Source organism: Malaya genurostris, chromosome 3, assembly GCF_030247185.1.
Source record: "Malaya genurostris strain Urasoe2022 chromosome 3, Malgen_1.1, whole genome shotgun sequence".
In the NCBI taxonomy this organism is placed as follows: Eukaryota; Metazoa; Arthropoda; class Insecta; order Diptera; family Culicidae; genus Malaya; species Malaya genurostris.
Window position 1 is genome coordinate 17139224 of NC_080572.1, and position 12814 is coordinate 17152037.

At 36.5% G+C, this 12814-nt stretch overlaps 1 protein-coding gene across 1 annotated transcript in view; it reads left to right on the top strand.

Moving 5' to 3' along the window:
• Window positions 1-381: 381 nt before the first annotated feature.
• The window catches only part of LOC131439471 (uncharacterized), a 149640-nt gene continuing 137207 nt past the window's right edge, over window positions 382-12814 (top strand). Inside the window, exon 1 of the mRNA XM_058610516.1 lies at window positions 382-1617. The gene's annotated coding sequence lies outside the window, so the exon portion shown is untranslated. The remainder of the gene's footprint in view (window positions 1618-12814) is intronic.

Below are 12814 nucleotides of genomic sequence, written 5' to 3' on the forward strand. Positions count from 1 at the left end.
ACCTTGTTCAACCGATTTCGAAATGCTTCCGTACGTATCTAACACACCTAAATTCGGAGAATCTCCAACTAGCACGCAACATGACTCCATCCTGACTCGCATCGCTCCCGATTCTAAAAGCTCCGAACTGTTCCCCTCGGCCTACTCATAGAGCTTTCAGATGTACTGTTTATGGAAGTAGCTGTTTTCCACTCTGTTGCTTCTACCGGAAAATTTTCATAGCCGAACGAGAGAAAATGCACAACAGCAGTAGCAGTGAGAGATTCCTGCTTGCTGCTGGGGTCTGTCTCAGCATAACCTCGGCTGTCTGCTAGCAAGGACAATGCTGGTTGCTAGCAAATGCAAGAAAACACGAACGGAAACAGTTTGTTGCTGACTTTTGCCACGGGAAAACGTGCCCCCGGTCACCAGCTACTCACCGCGGGATCGATACAGCGGTTTGATGGTGTTTTGAGCCAACAGAAAAATGTGAAATTTGTGAATTTTCTTCGTCTCCAATTCCCTTTGTTTGCTCCATCAGCATGTCGGGTGACTCAGAATATGACTGAGTGGGTGTGCTTTGGAAAATCGTGGATCTTACCACAAGATCACTCTGTTTTCGTATCTGTCTGAAAAAGTCTGGATTACCCGTTGACCCGTATTCGTGTCTGCTGGTACTAGCGTGGTGTAAATTGCTGATACGATGTTTAACGATGCGAAGCTGGAACGGAAGGTTTCATTTAACACAATATCTAAGCGCTTATCTGAAGCTTTTAATTTTTAAGCAGAACTATCATTACCTTTGAAGTCTTACATGAAGAAAAAATAAATAAAAAGTTTGTATATACTATAAAAAATTGTGTGAAAGCAACATGACGTGCTAATGAACTCAAATTCGACCAAGTAGTGAGGCCAGCTTGTAAACTCACATGTTTTGTTCATAGTAGAATTTATTCACACGTAAAAATTTGTGCTAATCGTGAACGACTAAAGTAGAATGAACTTTCATGAATCGGATCACTATACAGTTACAATGTCAAATCAACTAAAGCAGCACAGTTTCGGACGAGCTCAATTTGTAGTCTAGGCAAATCATTCTCTCGGATTAAGAAAATTCTTCCCGGATACGCTGTGCAATCGCAAAAGTGCAATTAAATTTCCCGAGAGCAAGAAATAATTGAGTGGATCTAACCAATTTCGTTTGGTGCATCTGTCTTGGATAGCTGATGGTTCTTGTATGAAAACTATTTCCCATACGATTATATCAAGTTCGGCCGAAGGAAGCTTCAACTCTAGAGAGATGGAAATAGTGCAATTATGCTGAACACGTGCTGCTGAAGAAATTGAATTTATCGCTTAAGGTGGGGGATCATATATTATTTTTATCAGTGAGAGATATGTGTGGAAGAATATCTGTCAAGAGCTCAGTTCATGTGAAGAGAAATTGAAATCTATCTGGCGAGAAGTACGTGATTTTGAGAATGTGAAGTAGATAGGCATCTTAGAACAAAAGTCTCGAATAATCAGCTCGAATACTAGGAAAGTGGCAGTGTTATTTTAAATTATCACGTAGTGTGCCGTTCGGAACTATCTAAAATTTAATTGTCATCTAGTTAGATGATCACTGGCGTTTAAATGGTAAGTGAAGCTCTCAGCAGTATAATTTAAGACCCATTGTTTTGGACATCTTGATGCTAATGTAATTGTAATTTCTCCTACACAACTTCTTGTGATTGTTCATATTATTGTTTATTTATAAAAATAATTCATCTGGCAATTGATAGTCTTAATGAATAATACGAAGTACAAATGATGAATATATAAAAAGGAAAAACTTGACAATTTATATAAGAACTTGTGCGTCGGTTCACCAAATTCAAAGAGATGCTCAACTTCGTAAAATACTCGAACACATGCTGTAATTGGTTCATGTAGTACTATTAAATTTTGGTTGAAGTAGGCTAGTCGAACGAATTCGTTGAAAAGCATAGAAGTCAAGAAGAGTTAAAATCTTTGTTATTGATTACTTTAGCCACAAGTAATGCTTGCTGCATCTTTATTCGTTTTGACTAATTCTCGCTATAAAGCTGAGTTGTCGTAATGCTTAGGAAATCAAAGTTGATCGGTTTTGGTTAAAGGTAAGCTTAACAGCCAACAAAAATTGACATCAGACGGAATCAATAATTAAATCAAAATGCCAGATCCGGGGGACGGGTATAGCGTGATGGGTAAGTCGATGCCTTTCACGCCACCCGCCTGGGTTCGATTCTCAACCCCGCACATAGGGTCAGAAAGTTTTTCTGGCCCGAAGAGGCGAATGACATTAATGTTAAAGCCTCTATAATTGAAACAAAAAAAAAATGCCAGATCCAACACCAAGTAGTAGCGTCATTACAGAACAGCACAAACAGAAATGGACCTAGGTTACGGCCCTAATTCAGGAACTAGAAGCATGATACGTCTAAAATTCAATGGTAGGTTACCAGGTAGCGTGCTATAAAATTGTAAGACCGTTCATTTGTCTTGTAAAAACCGGTCCAGTAGTTCCTGAGAATTTTTTCACATTTCACCCCATTACTCCAGAACTGGAAGTTCAATCTATATAACATTCGATAGCAGGCTATTGAACTACGTGCCCTTTTATATGAATCCCAGTTTGTGGAGGCCGGTCCAGCTCCGAGTGCATATTTTTATTACATACACACTGGAACGGACATAGCGAGGTGGGTAAGACCGTCATTTTCATGCAGCCTACCTGGGTTCGATTACTAACCCCGTATATAGGGTTAGAAAGATTTTTTTGATCCGACCAAAACGTTTTTTTTCTCCCGAGAGGCAGAGTATGGCAAAAATAAATCTATTTTAATTCACCTTTCTCATATCACGCATATTCTAATAAACTATGCTGTTGTATTCTCCAACATGTTTTTCACCGTCTCTTCAACAAAAACCTGTTTTAATCCACAAATCCACGACGTTATAAATTTTTGTTTAATTTCGAAATTATGCAGTAATTTTTGGTAGGATCATAACACTTTTCATTTGACCCTAAGATTGGGAATATCAGTTCTCCAATCCCTGAGAAAAATGAGTAAGATCCATTTTTGAGCATATGACTATTATCTCCTGTCGTTAATCGAAAACAGGAATCGGTTTTTTTAGTTATATACTATCGATTTGTGTAGTTTTGAGTCGAGTTTAGAGTGACGGTGTACAATATTTAACACACCTTACCCTCTAACTCCGGAACCGGAAGTCGGATCCGGACGAAATTCAGGAGTTCCACATAGAACCGTATGACCTTCCATTTGAATCTAAGTTTGTGGAAATCGGTCAAACCATCGCTGAGAGAGGTGAGTGAGATCCATTTTGGAATATATGACTGCTATTTCCGGTGCTTCCGGAACCCGAGACCAGGAGCTAAGATAGTCGATATCGGTTTGTTTAGTTGCCTACTGCTAATAGCTATTGATTTGTGTAGTTTTGAGTCCTGTTTAGAAATCTTTTTCCATATTTTGTTTCACCGGTTTAAGTGACGGTGTACAATGTTGAACACACTTTACCTTATAACTCCGGAACCGGAAGTCGAATCCGGATGAAATTCAGAAATTCCGTATGGAACAGTGAGACTTTTCAATTTAATCTAAGTTTGTGGAAATCGTTCAAACCATTTTGGAACATATGACCACTATTTCCGGTGCTTCCGGAATCAGATACCGGGAACCAGGATTGCCGGAACTGGTTTGTTTAATTGCCTACTGATAATAGCTATCGATTTGTGTTATTTTGAGTCCAGTTTGGATTTTTTTTGCGTATTTTGTTTCGCCGGTTCAAGTGACACTTTACTGCCGAAAAAAATTGCATTTGCGATTGTCCTTACTATTTTGGCAGGTATAAATACGCTAGAGACTTTTCGCGCTGTATTTACGGAAAAGATATAAACGAAAATGATACTCGGGCAGTCTGCTATCAGCGCAATTATTTATATTCAAGATCACTATTTTCTTCATTGAATTGTGTGACAGTGACTCTCTCACTGAAAACTTTTTGCACTCCGAAAGCAAAAACCGAACATTGTCATGTTATACAACGAATATACAAACTCACTTCACAGTTCCACGTGAAAAACATTGTTATTTACATTCATATCAATTGTGCACAAAGAACACTTATCACTAAGAGTTTACAACCTTTTTAGATATCGGTTTAACAATTTAGATATGTGTATATCATAACACATGTAAAAAATATCAATGCAATTTGCAAGCAGTTTCAACTAGACTACCCTTTTTGGCTTTTTAATGAATTGTGTTGCTTTGACAATTCTCATGAGTTTTTGACTAAGAAACTTATTAATAAAACCAACTTAATTTTTGCTTTCTTTGTGCTGTATTCAAGCAGTTATGGTGACAGTCAGACAGCGTCAACTTTTTTTATTTCAACCACAAAATTAGTTGGTTATGAAAATTTCGTTTTGGATTGAAAGTTTGGTGGTTTGTGTCCAGAATGTTTGCCAACTAATCACATTCTCTAAAACAAAAGCTTTTTTCAGCAAAGTAAATTTTGAATTTTAACTAATTTTTCAGTTATTTTGGCAATTTTGTGTTAAAAACAACTAATTCAAAAACAGTAAAACGAATTAGGCACAGAGTTAATTTCGGTCGTTCCGTGTACAACTCGGGAATCGGAAGTCGTATCCGGATGAAATTCCGAGAAAACCTAGTGAGATTATTTGTCACATATGCACACAGACATTGCTCAGCTCGATGAACTCAGTCGTATGGTATATGACACTTGGACCTCCGGGCTAGTCAATTTTTCAAGCGATTGCATAACTTTCCTATATGAGAATTAACTACGAAATGAAACAGTTTGAAATCATATTGTTATAAATTTTATATAGGAAGATATCTTTGAAAAAGGAAAAGAGTACTGGGCCAAGGTTGCTTTCTTGAGGCACTCAAGATTGAATTCAGCATAAGCGTGTGTATAAAGCGATATATCAGAAAAAATGACAGCCTCAAAGCAATACTAATTACAATAACTTATTCAAAGTAACTATTTTACCATGTGATCGTTTAGTTTGAAAGATTAGACTTAAACGATTCAATGTTGTATTTTGATTATATTTTATTTATCTATTTGCATCGCTATTACGTATGACGATGTACCCTTGGAACATGGTTTTGCGTAGGGAAAGGTGTTCCGTTGCTGGCAGTGTTCGGTTGCCGACACTCCACCGTAACTTTTGACAGAAAGCAGATAGCGTCATTCCGACAAATGTCATGTGTGTGTAATAGCAGCACGTTCTTTTTGTCGAATACCGAAGCAAACAGACGATTGTACTTTTTGCTATGTTCAAAACAAATTTTAATTGCAAAGTGCCCCTCAACCCTCGCAGGAGGGAAATGGAAGCTCTTCTCCTCCTAGAAAAAGAGTGACAACGAAATCCACTTCGAAAAATTGTTTATTTAAAAAATCGGCTAATTCGGCCACGTAAAGCTTGTACGCAAATAGGCCTGAATAAAAACATCTTTTAAATAAAAAAAATTTAATTGAGTGAAAATCAACACAAAAGTTTTATTCTGACTTTTTTTATAGTATCATAAATTGAAGAGCATCAATCGGAAAGGTGAGTGGATTGAATATTTATGAGGTGAAATCGATCTATTTCGTGATTTAATACCGGATGCTATCAAAATTCTCGCAACCAAAAATTTTTTTTGTCATTTTCAAAATATCTACCGATTTCGGTTGCCGGCATCCCATTTTTTTCGACAAATGATGAAAAAATGTCAGTGGTATGCAGGCTGCTGTCGAGACAAAGTAAGCCAAAAATGCTCCGGGTAAGAAAAAACGTGGAAGACCGGCCAAATCAACACCAAAGGCGCCACCATCCAAATCATCGGCCAAGAGAGCCGAGGCGAAGTCAGTCGTCCAAAACGTCTCCGAAAAGAATAAATTCCGGTTTTCCTTTGAATAACTGCATTCATTACCAAACATCTTTTTTAAAAATGCCCGAATTTATCACTTTACTAAATTGATAATTTTTTTTAAATCAAATAAATCAACTTGTTTCCTAATCAGTTCAGTTGTTAGCTAGGGGCTTTAGCTTTCCATTGGTGTATAGATGTCCGCATAATGTGCAGTAAGTCAGACGCTATGAGCTTAAAATAAAAGGGTGCCGGTAACCGAACACTTTCCATTACTATTCTATCTTGTACATAGTCGGCAGCTTGCTAAAGAAATTTGTTTTTAGACATGAAACAATCCAACATAAGAATGCTTCCGCCTGATAAACGATGACTAAGTCATTTCTTTAAGAGATTTCCGCCACTGCTAGGGTGACCCAGAACCGAGGGATGTGAGCGTTATTTGTCAAAATGAAGCCATGTCTCTACTTTGGGATAGCGCCAAAGACATAGCAGGCAAATGCAAATATATATTACATACTTCAAGAGACACTTAAAAACTTTTTCTCGTTATTGTTTAGCGGTCTCAGATGTGATTCCGTTAGCTCATCATGGGAATAGTCAGCTGACGAAATGAGCCCGTTGGAGCTTTTACCACAGCTTATTACACAATATTTTTCACCTGCTGCGCGCTGATCTGCATGTGTGAAACACAAAGTTTATAAATGAGTTCAAAATAACTCCATTATGTATAATGCATAAATCCATTCTTGGGGACGGGTATAGCGTGATGGGTAAGTCGATGCCTTTCACACAGCCCGCCTGGGTTCGATTCCCAATCCCGCACATAGGGTCAGAAATTTTTCTGGCCCGAAGAGGTTAAAACTTCTATAATCGAAACAAAAACCCATTCTTAATAATTACATTCGTAATAAGATTTCTTTTTAACAATATTAGAACTCGTGTTATATTTGAAATAAAAACTACACAATTTAAAGTATCTGAGCTTCTTTTGTAATATTCTCGATCAAGTTTGCACGAAAACTTTATCATTGAACTAGTGCCGTAAGAAGTATAAAATTCTCTTGTTCTTTTCATATCTTTCATATAAATATAGTTCTCATGTATTCCAAGTACTTATCTGTATTTAAAATTTGAAGTATCGTTAGAGGTATGGAGTTTAATAAATTACTACTTGACCTACACTTCTACTTGAAAAACCTTTTTCGAAAAGTTTCAATTACAAGGTTTTACAGAATTAAAACCACTGTTATCAACAGTTGAAAACGTACTCGTATTCTGATGACTCATTCGGTTAAGATTGAAGTAACTCATCGATTCTAATTAGTTTTCAAGTTTCAAATCATACAATCGAAAACAATCGAACAAGCAAAGAAAATCTCTATCCACATATACTTACATTCGACGAATGAAAACACGTTCCAGAGCATTGCAAAAATCTACAGTAATACGTAGATCTGACTTTTTAGTATTCCTTCCAGAATATTAAAAAGGACGGCAACCGAGCTCTGCAGATAGTGCTATTAGTAGGGAGAATCCAAACGATACGATTTTTTTCATTCCGCTCGTTTCTCTTTCAAATGCGCCGAACAAAAAAAATTAGGAAGAGTAGCTTCGATCGAAAGAAGAACCTAATTCGATAAGGGACAAATAAAATTTCTATTAATTCCGATAAAACCGTTAACGTTGATGGATTTTGTTTTCGTTAGCATTCGCAGAACAAATAAAAGGGTAATCCAAGCAGTTCGGTTGGGATTTGTGTTTGTACTGACCAAAGACACTCCAATTCAATCGAGTCAATGGCATCTAAGTTCTCTGTTGGTTATATGAAGAACTAAAATCAATCGTTCACCGGTAAGGACGGTTGCTGCCTTGCAATCGTTTAGGGACTAAAATGGATGATTTTTGGATTGTCGGTGTGAGTGGTCCTTTCATCTTAATGAAAAACATCGAATTTGAACCAGCAGAATAATAATGTATGGAGTGAACTGTTGTAGAAATGTAGAGAAATACTTCATTTTTTGGCTATATTATCGTTCCACCTTAGTTCGAAACTCATAAAACTACCATCAAATGCCACCTGCTCAATACGATTATATCATTATGTATAACAACATTGTTCAAACTTTACCCATAAATAGTAAGATAATTCAATGGACTAGCAATCGTAGACAGGAAAATGCCTTGTTCGAGAATAGCAATGCCGGTTGGATTTTCTTCACAAATACGAGGAGTAAATTGTTTTCACAGTTTACTAGGATAGCGATAGCAAAATTATAGGCTAATTATTTTCCAACAAATCTTCAACTCATCTCGTTGCCAGTTTATTTGTTCGATTTCGGACATGACACATTAATATATGTAGGTAGTAAAGAAAACCGTACCCGATAAAAATTGAAAAAATAACCTGTACCCAATTAAAAATGAAAAAAATCACCCGTACCAGATTAAAATTGAAAATAAATTACCTGTACCCGACCCGAACCCGAATGAGCTGTAAAAATTTTACTCGTACCCGACCAAGACCCCTTGGGTAAAAACCTTTTTTAATCCACCTAGTGGTGTAATGATGCCTTTCTTATATTACTTATATTTTCAAAAATATCACGAGGGGCACTCCACGCAAAATCAGCCACCCAAAACATGTTTTTGATCTACATATTTTGTCCTGTGAGGAGCTCGAAAATATTGGACACATATTTTTTTATTTCAATATGGTACGTGGAATTTTCGAGATATGATTGTAAGTAAAATTTGGGCAAAGATTTAAGGGGCGGGTAGGGTCTACCAGTTTTGAAAAATCATTTGTTATTTTCTTTATATTTTCTTATAGTGAAACATTTGAAGAATTTTTTGTAAATTTTCAAGCCTATTGGAACGAAACTCTGGAAGTTATGGACCTTTATCTACGGCTATCTCATTCTACGAAGAAGCAAGAGCTCGGCGCATAGGCCCAAGATTTCTACTTCGATTGACTTTAAATCTTGACAAAACATTCTTTAAAAGTTTTGTTATAATAAATTGTAAAAGAAAAACTATGATTTTTTTTAAATGTTAGACCCTACGGGCTCTTTGGAGTAATTAATAGTTTCCATTGATTTTATAGACAAAAACCTTTAAACACGTTCTCCTCGAAAGCAGGTTTTGAAAGTCCGTGTCCATCGTTATTCAAAAACTACTGCACCAATTTTTTTTAAATTTTGCACAAACTTTTATCAAAAAAAATAGTTAGATGAAAAAAATTTGGTTGGCTAATTTGGTGTGGAATGCTCCATATATAAAAAAGGGTGAAAGTTTGTTTGTTTGTAACGCCATAACTCCGGAACTTTTGAACAGATTACCAGGGAGCGTAGCAAGTATCATTAGCCCCCCTGTTAAAACTCCCCCTGGTCATGACAAAATTCATATAAATTGACAAGAATCAATACGTTTTGAAGAACATAGAAACTTTTTGCATACCTTTGATAATAGGGGGGGGGGGGGGAGTGGATGTAGCAAGTGCCTTTAAAAAGTGGGGTGTAATGTTTAAAATGGCATAACTCCCGAACTACTGAACAGATTGCCACCAAATATGGCACAAATACTTCTAGCTCTTCGAAGATGGTCATAAGCGTATTTTTATAGGGGAGGGAGCGTAACGAGTGTCATTAACAATGACAACATTCACGAAAATCGTTATTTTTCAAGACCTTAGAAACATGTACGCTACAAAATTGTATACATATGAATCTCGGAGGTTACTAAGAAGGTATTAATAGAGAGAAAGGTGTTTTAAATGTTTCTACCAAAAGTGTTCAAATATAAAACTGATCCAGTTTGTCGAGAATACCATGAAAATTATAATTATTGTGAGATCTAAATCTAAGATGGGACACAAATCATTCGCAATCAGAACATGAACGGAGCATTGTTCAATCGGGTTGTCGTCTAAGTTGTGTTTTATTACAATCAGAGTATCAATGGGAAGGACAATTTCTAGAATTATTTTTGGCTTTGCCTTCACGAAACATTTCCGAGCAACGCCGGGCAAATCAGCTAGTCTTGAATAAAATGATAAACTTTCTTTGAGTATGAACTAAAACAACTTTTTCAATTTGTAAACAGTTGTGTCAAGCTAATAAGAATTTTTCTTTATTTTGCATCGTCGCACTGAATGATTTAACATACTTTACCCTATAGATCTGGAGCCGAAAGTCGGACACGAATGAAATTAAACAGCAGCCTATGAGAGTATAGGAACTTTTATTTGAGCCTGTTTGTGGAAATAGATCAAATCATCTCTGAGAAAATTGAGTGAGAGAGTTTTTGAGTTTTTGACCACTATTTCCGGTACTTTTTAAACCAAGGACTTGGACCCAGTATAACCGAAGTCGGTGGGTGGCTAATTTGGTGTGGAATGCTCCATATATAAAAAAGGGTGAAAGTTTGTTTGTTTGTAACGCCATAACTCCGGAACTTTTGAACAGATTACCAGGGAGCGTAGCAAGTATCATTAGCCCCCCTGTTAAAACTCCCCCTGGTCATGACAAAATTCATATAAATTGACAAGAATCAATACGTTTTGAAGAACATAGAAACTTTTTGCATACCTTTGATAATAGGGGGGGGGAGTGGATGTAGCAAGTGCCTTTAAAAAGTGGGGTGTAATGTTTAAAATGGCATAACTCCCGAACTACTGAACAGATTGCCACCAAATATGGCACAAATACTTCTAGCTCTTCGAAGATGGTCATAAGCGTATTTTTATAGGGGAGGGAGCGTAACGAGTGTCATTAACAATGACAACATTCACGAAAATCGTTATTTTTCAAGACCTTAGAAACATGTACGCTACAAAATTGTATACATATGAATCTCGGAGGTTACTAAGTAGGTATTAATAGAGAGAAAGGTGTTTTAAATGTTTCTACCAAAAGTGTTCAAATATAAAACTGATCCAGTTTGTCGAGAATACCATGAAAATTATAATTATTGTGAGATCTAAATCTAAGATGGGACACAAATCATTCGCAATCAGAACATGAACGGAGCATTGTTCAATCGGGTTGTCGTCTAAGTTGTGTTTTATTACAATCAGAGTATCAATGGGAAGGACAATTTCTAGAATTTTTTTTGGCTTTGCCTTCACGAAACATTTCCGAGCAACGCCGGGCAAATCAAAAGCAAAGTCTTGGCATTACATTCCTTTTGTGGAACTTGGCCTTTCTGTTTCAACAGACTTCGCAGCCGATTCTTAGTGTACAGAATCATTGCATGGCTAGTACTATGGATCCTACTGACACTAAGAACCCTTCCAGGTCGGGGCTCGAACATACGACAACTGGCTTGTAAGACCAGCGTCCTATGCATTGAACCGCCAACCCGGGACGAGGCCGGGCAAATCAGCTAGTCTTGAATAAAATGATAAACTTTCTTTGAGTATGAACTAAAACAACTTTTTCAATTTGTAAACAGTTGTGTCAAGCTAATAAGAATATTTCTTTATTTTGCATCGTCGCACTGAATGATTTAACATACTTTACCCTATAGATCTGGAGCCGAAAGTCGGACACGAATGAAATTAAACAGCAGCCTATGAGAGTATAGGAACTTTTATTTGAGCCTGTTTGTGGAAATAGATCAAATCATCTCTGAGAAAATAGAGTGAGAGAGTTTTTGAGTTTTTGACCACTATTTCCGGTACTTTTTAAACCAAGGACTTGGACCCAGTATAACCGAAGTCGGTTCATTTAGTAAGTAACTAATATAGCCTACAAATTGAATCAATTTTAAACCAAATAATTTTACCCTTTTTTGCAATTTTAAACACACTTTACCCCATGAAAGCATAATGAAATTCAACCTATGGGATTAGGAGATTTTATATTTTATGAGTGACATTTTTGACACATATGCACACACATACATTGCTCAAATCGATGAACTGTGTCGAATGATATGGAACACTTAGGGATCAGGGCCAATTTTCACTAGTCAATTTTTCAAGTGATTGCATAAACTTTCTATATGATAAAGGTAATAAGTGTACTTTTACAGAAAAGCATCGTTATCATGATTTTGTGATAATACTAACAAGTAGGCACAAATTGAATAAAAGATATACAAATTTGCATTTTTTTACCTGCAAAATATAGAATTAAATGTGACAACCCTGCACACTATACGAAATTGAACAAAGTACGCTGCGAATGGAACAAAGCCGCACGTACCGTCGCGTACTAGCTTGGCATCGTCATTTTGAATGACGATTTGAATTTTTTAACACTCATCGCCCTGGATAAAATTGCCCAGTATATTCAAAGACAATGAGAGTTTATTTTTAATCATGGTTCGTCAAAATCGGTTAAACCGTTTTTGAGAAATCGAAGTGAGTTTCGTTTTTGGATATTTTCGTCACTATTGCTTTCGGAAGCGGAAACCGGGGACTAGTTGTCCCAAAGTAGTTTTATATATTCACTAATGTGTGCACCCCGTTTCGCCATCGCTTGTGAAAAAATACTCATCAAATTGAAAATTTTCACTAATCGCACTGTAATACCGGAACCGGAAGTCGGATCTGGATATTTTTTTCGGGATTTTTTTAATAATTTCAAGACCTTTTATTTGCGTCTCAGTTTGTAAAAAATCGGTTGAGAAATTTCCGAGGAAATTTAGTACGCATTTTTCAATAAATTTGTACATATTTCCTTGTAATTCCGGAACCGGAAACCGGATTCAAATAAAATTCAAGGAAATTATATGAGGCCATATATTTTGAATCTATGCTTGTGAAAACGTTTTATTTGAATCTATGTTTGTGAAAATCGGTTCAGGCATCTCTGAGAAACGTGTGTGACTATTTTTTTCCTTTTTTTTGTGCAAATTCCGGAACCGGAAGTCGGATCCAAATGAATCTCAGGGAC